Here is a 7,765-nt window from a genome sequence, read left to right as displayed (position 1 = left end):
ATAACTTCAGAATGATCATTCCTTGGCTAAACTCAAAGCTCAAGTGATTTCTCAAAATCAACTCCCTTTATGGTTCAAATATTTAAGATCCCATATTTTAACATTAATACAGTACTGTTTACATTAAAAGATCTAATTTATCTAATTGCATGAGGATTTTAAGAAAAAACTACGAGACTTCTATGCCGTCTCCAAAATTACTGACAATGTCAAAAGTCATTATTTTAAAGATTTTTAAGTACTTTGTATTTTTCCTGATTGTACAAACTCGATTCGTAATAACGAGGTAGCTATAACTACTGGCAAGGGATGGGGAAGCCCTGTCCACCAATCTGTCACCTAGACACTAAATTTTAACCTTTGGACAGGAACTTGAGGCAGGATATGTCTCTGATGGCAGACCACACGGTACTTACTGTCTTCTTGACGAACGGAGTTTGAGAAACAAGCTTCGACAGATCGATGATTGATTTCCAGTTTTCTATTGACTTTTCCACCAGAAAGAATTGACTTGGGGAACCGTCTCAAACGACTTTAAGGACAATCTTCTCTATGGCTTTCACCTCTGCTATTAAGGGCAGAGCTTTTGACAATTTCAGAAAGTAACTCCGGAACACCATCAGAGTGCGAGTGAGGGGAGGTCAAAGAACTATGAAAAGCAGGAGGCATCTGTCCCACAGGACTCCTACCACTCAGGCCCAATGTAAAGACATACAAACCCACCTCGAAGCAACTCAGGAAGGGGACTGCTGATTTTAGCGTCACACTCCTTCCTTCTTACTTCTACAATGTCAGGAAGTTTCTTAGAGGGAAGAAGCAACTAAAAGTCCTGATCGGGCTTTGGAGGTAGCTGGAGCATCTTCAAAGATGATAATGAAGGTATGGCAGATAGTCTCAATGCAGCACCTTCAAAGGTAACTGCAGAGTGGATGATGGAGACATGGCTAGCCTTTTTCCATTGTTGCCCCTACGTACCTTTGAAGAAAGAGAGACGTAGCCACCAAAATGACGTCAACATTAAGGAACGCTCCATTCCTTAATGTCGACGTCGCCTCTTGTCCAACTTTCCTGGTGAATAAGTAAACAACAGCATCACTTCTCTTCAGGACCCAGTTGGCCCATTGATTCACCGACTGATGGGCCACGAAGATCACTGCCTTCACACCAGACAGAACCAACTTGCTGGACAATACTTCCCCATCTTGAATAGTGGCAAACTAAGTGACTGCACCGGACCACTGGTCAAGACAGAAAGACACCTAGAGGCTGGCCATGGAAGGTTTCTATGGTAGTATACTTGAGAGCCAATAGGTAAGATAGCGATCAATACAGAAATTGATGGATCGACGGAAAGAAAAAACAGTCTTGCAGAATTTGCCTCGACCCAAGTGAATCCTCAGGCCCAAAGATCTGAAAATTTAATCTGTCCATGGCCATGTGAGGGAGTTCTGACCATCACAATTTGAGTGAGGTCTTTGATCCTTGAGAGGCGCTGAAACATCGATTAATAAGCATCAAACAAACACTCTCAGGAGCCTTGGTAGCCTATGTCAGGTCACTGCACTCACTAATGAGTAAAAGTTCATTAAAAAATGTTATTTTCATTAGTAAAATAAATTTTTGAATATACTTACCCGATGATCATGTAGCTGTCAACTCTGTTGCCCGACAGAAATCTACGGTCGGGATACGCCAGCGATCGCTATACAGGTGGGGGTGTACACAACAGCGCCATCTGTGGTCAGGTACTCCAGTACTTCTTGTCAACACCACCTCAATTTTTTCCTCGGTCCACTGGTTCTCTATGGGGAGGAAGGGTGGGTCAATTAAATCATGATCATCGGGTAAGTATATTCAAAAATTTATTTTACTAATGAAAATAACATTTTTCAATATTAATCTTACCCGATGATCATGTAGCTGATTCACACCCAGGGTGGTGGGTGGAGACCAGCATACATGTTAACAAAGAAGCTAAGTATCCCGTATTTTATTTTATTAGTTATTCAAAAATAACATAAAATAAATAAGTACCTGGTAAGGAAGACGACTTGAACCATTACTCTGCCTTTATTAAGTACGTCTTCCTTACTGAGCGTAGCGGTCCTCTTAGGATGCTGAACGACTCTTAGGTGCTGAAGTATAAAGGGCTGCAACCCATACTAAAGGACCTCATCACAACCTTTAACCTCGGCGCTTCTCAAGAAAGAATTGACCACCCGCCAAATCAACAAGGATGTGGAAGGCTTCTTAGCCGACCGTACAACCCATAAAAAGTATTCAAGAGAAAGGTTAAAAAGGTTATGGGATTATGGGAATGTAGTGGCTGAGCCCCCGCCTACTACTGCATTCGTTGCTACGAATGGTCCCAGGGTGTAGCAGTTCTCGTAAAGAGACTGGACATCTTTGAGATAGAATGATGCGAACACTGACTTGCTTCTCCAATAGGTTGCATCCATAACACTCTGCAGAGAACGGTTCTGTTTGAAGGCCACTGAAGTAGCCACAGCTCTCACTTCATGTGTCCTTACCTTCAGCAAAGCAAGGTCTTCTTCCTTCAGATGAGAATGTGCTTCCCTAATCAGAAGCCTGAATTAGTAAGAAACTGAGTTCTTAGACCTTGGAAGAGAAGGCTTCTTGATAGCACACCATAAGGCTTCTGATTGTCCTCGTAAAGGTTATGACCTTTTTAGATAGTACCTAAGAGCTCTAACTGGGCAAAGTACTCTCTCCAGTTCGTTCCCCACCAAGTTGGACAGGCTTGGGATCTCGAACGACTTAGGCCAAGGACGTGAAGGAAGCTCGTTTTAGCAAAAAACCGAGCTGCAAGGAACATGTAGCCGTTTCAGATGTGAAAACTATGTTCCTGCTGAAGGCGTGGATCTCACTTACTCTTTTAGCTGTTGTCAAGCACACGAGGAAAAAAGTTTTTAATGTGAGGTCCTTAAAAGAGGCTGATTGGAGAGGTTCAAATCTTGATGACATAAGGAACCTAAGGACCACGTCTAGATTCCAGCCTGGAGTGGACAACCGACGTTCCTTTGAGGTCTCAAAAGACCTAAGGAGGTCCTGTAGATCTTTGTTGGTGGAAAGATCAAAGCCTCTGTGGCGGAAAACCGCTGCCAACATACTTCTGTAACCCTTGATCGTAGGAGCTGAAAGGGATCTTACGTTCCTTAGATGTAACAGGAAGTCAGCAATCTGGGTTACAGTGGTACTGGTTGAGGAAACTGCATTGGCCTTGTACCAGCTTCGGAAGACTTCCCCTTTAGACTGATAGACTCTGAGAGTGGATGTCCTCCTTGCTCTGGCAATCGCTCTGGCTGCCTCCTTCGAAAAGCCCCTAGCTCTTGAGAGTCTTTCGAAAGTCTGAAGGCAGTCAGACGAAGAGCGTGGAGGTTTGGGTGTACCTTCTTTACGTGAGGTTGACGTAGAAGGTCCACTCCTAGAGGAAGAGTCCTGGGAATGTCGACCAGCCATTGCAGTACCTCTATGAACCATTCTCTCGCGGGCCAGAGCGGAGCCAACCAACGTCAGCCGTGTCCCTTTGCGAGAGGCGAACTTCTGAAGTACCCTGTTGACAATCTTGAACGGCGGGAATGCATACAGGTCGAGATGGGACCAATCCAGCAGAAAAGCATCCACGTGAACTGCTGCTGGGTCTGGAATCGGAGAACAATACAACGGGAGCCTCTAGGTTATCGAGGTAGCGAACAGATCTATGGTTGGCTGACCCCACAGGGCCCAAAGTCTGCTGCAAACATTCTTGTGAAGGGTCCACTCTGTGGGGATGACCTGACCCTTCCGGCTGAGGCGATCTGCCATGACATTCATATCGCCCTGAATGAACCTCGTTACCAGCGTGAGCTTTCGATCTTTTGACCAGATGAGGAGGTCCCTTGCGCTCTAGAACAACTTCCACGAATGAGTCCCTCCCTGCTTGGAGATGTAAGCCAAGGCTGTGGTGTTGTCAGAGTCCACCTCCACCACCTTGTTAAGCTGGAGGGACTTGAAGTTTATCAAGGCCAGATGAACCGCCAACAGCTCCTTGCAATTGATGTGAAGTGTCCTTTGCTCCTGATTCCATGTTCCCGAGCATTCCTGTCCGTCCAAAGTCGCACCCCAGCCCGTGTCTGATGCGTCCGAGAAGAGACGGCGGTCGGGTTTCTGAACAGCCAAAGGTAGACTTCCTTGAGAAGAAAGCTGTTCTTTCACCACGTGAGAGTAGACCTCCTCTCTTCGGAAACAGGGACTGAGACCGTCTCTAGCGTCATGTCCTTTATCCAGTGAGCAGCTAGATGATACTGAAGGGGGCGGAGGTGGAGTCTCCCTAACTCGATGAACAGGGCCAGCGATGAAAGTGTCCCTGTTAGACTCATCCACTACCTGACTGAGCATCGGTTCCTTCTCAGCATACTCTGGATGCATTCTAGGGCTTGGTAGATCCTTGGGGCCGACGGAAAAGCCCGAAAAGCTCGACTCTGAAGCTCCATACCCAGGTAGACAATGGTCTGGGATGGGACGAGCTGGGACTCCTCAAAATTGACCAGGAGGCCCAGTTCCTTGGTCAGATCCATAGTCCATCTGAGAATCTCCAGACAGCGACGACTTGTGGGAGCTCTTAAAAGCCAGTCGTCTGACGGAGCCGGACACAAGATCATGGTACTGCTGCACAGTCTGTGAACTGTCAAGCATGGGGAAGCGAGGAAGTACAGCGACAACCCGAAACTGTCTAGACTGTCTGGGTCGTACAGACAACTCCTTATCGGGTTGCTGAGGTTGCCGCACTGCGTCACAACAAGTCACTTCTGCTGGTTGTTGAACGTCTTCCCAGTGACACACTGACTCCGTAAACAAAAAATCCTCTAACAAGGACTAAGCTTGGACTGCATGTCTTGCAACAAAGCTCAAGGTCTATGGGAGCAGGTGTGGCAACAGACGGGGTTAGCGACTGAAGCGGAACCATTACCCTCCCTGGAAGCATGTTATGCTTAAATAAAAGTCCATAGGAGGCTAAGCAGCTTAAGGCTCCTCTCCAAATGACAGAGTCCTCAAGGGAATATCAGAAGGAGGGAGAATAGCACTTTCTCATCTACAGGAACCATATCCGAGAAAAGCTAAGTTCTCTCAGTGAGGGTTTCACTGGTGCAAAAGCAGCAGACCAGAAGGCAACATTATGAAACTGCTTGACAGTCTTGTGAGTTGGCAACAACCAAAGATGTGTGACTGAGGAGCATGCGGTAAGGTATGCAGAGCATGCTGTAAGGTATGCACATGCTGTAAGGTATGCAGAGCATGCTGTAAGGTATGCAGAGCATGCTGTATGTAGAGCATGCTGTAAGGTATGCAGAGCATGTTGCATGGCATGCGGCTTATGCTGCATGGGATGAGGCTCATGCTGCATGGGATGAGGCTCATGCTGCATGGTATGAGGCTCATGCAAGGTTGAGGAGGATGCCGCATAGTATGAGGCTCCTGCCTCATGGGTTGAAGAGGTTGCCGCATAGCATGAGGCTCCTGCCTCATGGTTTGAGGAGGATGCCGCATAGCATGAGGCTCCTGCCTCATGGGTTGAGGAGGATGCCGCATAGCATGAGGCTCCTGCCTCATGGGTTGAGGAGGATGCCGCATAGCATGAGGCTCCTGCCTCATGGGTAGAGGAGGTTGCCGCATAGCATGAGGCTCCTGCCTCATGGGTTGAGGAGGATGCCGCATAGCATGAGGCTCCTCATAGCATGAGGCTCCTGCCTCATGGGTTGAGGAGGATGCCGCATAGCATGAGGCTCCTCATAGCCTGAGGCTCCTGCCTCATGGGTTGAGGAGGATGCCGCATAGCATGAGGCTCCTGCCTCATGGTTTGAGGAGGATGCCGCATAGCATGAGGCTCCTGCCTCATGGGTAGAGGAGGTTGCCGCATAGCATGAGGCTCCTGCCTCATGGTTTGAGGAGGATGCCGCATAGCCTGAGGCTCCTCATAGCATGAGGCTCCTGCCTCATGGGTAGAGGAGGTTGCCGCATAGCATGAGGCTCCTGCCTCATGGGTTGAGGAGGTTGCCTCATAGTGCTGGAACCCGGCAACTCCCGATGCGGCAACTCACGCATGAAAGCAGGAGGCGCAGCAAGAACATGCGTCTGGCAGGGTGGACTGCGCATCGGAGGTGGAGCTCTCACAGGTGGAGGGTGGGAGCAGGCAGCCGTAGTATCTGCTGAGCGCACAACCTCGGCGGGTTGTAGGTTAACAGGCTACATTGTCAACCTTCCAGCATGATACTCCTGTATGAAGGAGCAAGCTGAGACTGTATAGTCTGCAGCATGGACCAGTAGGGTCTATGAAAGACAACAACAAACGGAGCTACTGTCCGTTGAGACTGAGGGTCTAAAACAGCTGGTGCGGCAACAGACGGAGTTACTGCCTGTTGCGGTACCACCTTGCCTCTCTGGGAGGTGTGCAGTTGTCGTACTGCAGCAAGTCCGAACTGACCCAGTGCTAATGGCTACACCTAGGAGTTGGACTTGCGCGGAAGGGACCGACTTGCACTTAAAAGCTGCAAGATTTGGTCCATGGTTTCTGCGAGAAACCTCTTCCGCAGACGAGGAATAAATGGGCTCTCTCGTCTTTGTGTGGGTGGGGTGATCACGTCGGCTACGTGAGTGGGTACACCCGAAACCACGGAGGGAAACGTCTCTTCGTCGATCAAGGCCGGATGAACCCATAAGTCCTTCGACGTTACTTCTCCCCTGGGCTTGGGAGCTTGTAAGAGGTCCCAGACTAGGCGAACAACTGGCACGAACAGACGAACCCTCGAACGCAACACTGTAACACTTTGCGCTTATCACTTTATCACTTTTGAATTTCTGTTTACACTTATTTCACTGAACTCGAAACTTTAAGTGGTTTGTACCTGAAACACGCAATTCTATCCTTCATTAAAAGTTAGTAATTGCGAAAACAGTATTACAATGTAACAGAAAAACATAATGAAAGATAAAAAATTCAGTGGCTGGAAAAGAGACTAAACACTAGATCAAATAAACTACGTTAAAATCTCTCACCGCATAAAGCCTGGGAACAAGAATAAAACTCTAAAACGTTTACCTTCTTCCCCTAAAGAGACTAGGGAGAAGAGCAAAAACGATAACAACGTTACCCGCTTGAACGAAACGTTTATCCTCCTCTCTCTCCCTCCGTCTCTATCTCTCTCTCTCTCTCTCTTGACTTAGAGCCTGAGAGATGAGCCCAATTATATATATCGTTAAAACATATTATTGTTAAAGGAAAAAAAACTGAAAGATTTCCCAAATAAAAAGTTCCTTTATTAGAATTAAAACCATTTAAGCTAAGAAAGAATGAACAAAACGCTAGAATCGGTTTACTCTTACTGCAACGTGAAACCGTGAATACTCTCTCTCTATCGTAACGATAGAGCGCAAGTTGAACGTTCTGAACGTCAACAACTGCGGAGACAAAACAAAACGTTAGTTCAACTTTGAAAACAGTACGAGACTATCAAAGAAATTCGTTCAAAAACCTAAAATAGCATAAAATCTTAACAGGTAAAAACGATATGACGGGCTCAAAGTTAATTAACTTCGGTTCCAAGAAAAGACCGCCTACTATTAGGAAAGGTCGCATATAAACAAACATAAAAATTAATTTTAATAAGTTTATAATAAAAGTTAGTTAATCGAAGAGGCCTGTAAAAGGCGGAGAGATATAAAATAAATCTATAACTTTGTTAAGCAAAATAAAGAAAGAGAGTCTATA

This window comes from Palaemon carinicauda, chromosome 7 (genome assembly GCF_036898095.1).
Source record: "Palaemon carinicauda isolate YSFRI2023 chromosome 7, ASM3689809v2, whole genome shotgun sequence".
In the NCBI taxonomy this organism is placed as follows: domain Eukaryota; kingdom Metazoa; phylum Arthropoda; class Malacostraca; order Decapoda; family Palaemonidae; genus Palaemon; species Palaemon carinicauda.
The sequence above is the reverse complement of the archived record's forward strand: the minus strand, read 5'-3'. Positions refer to the sequence as shown.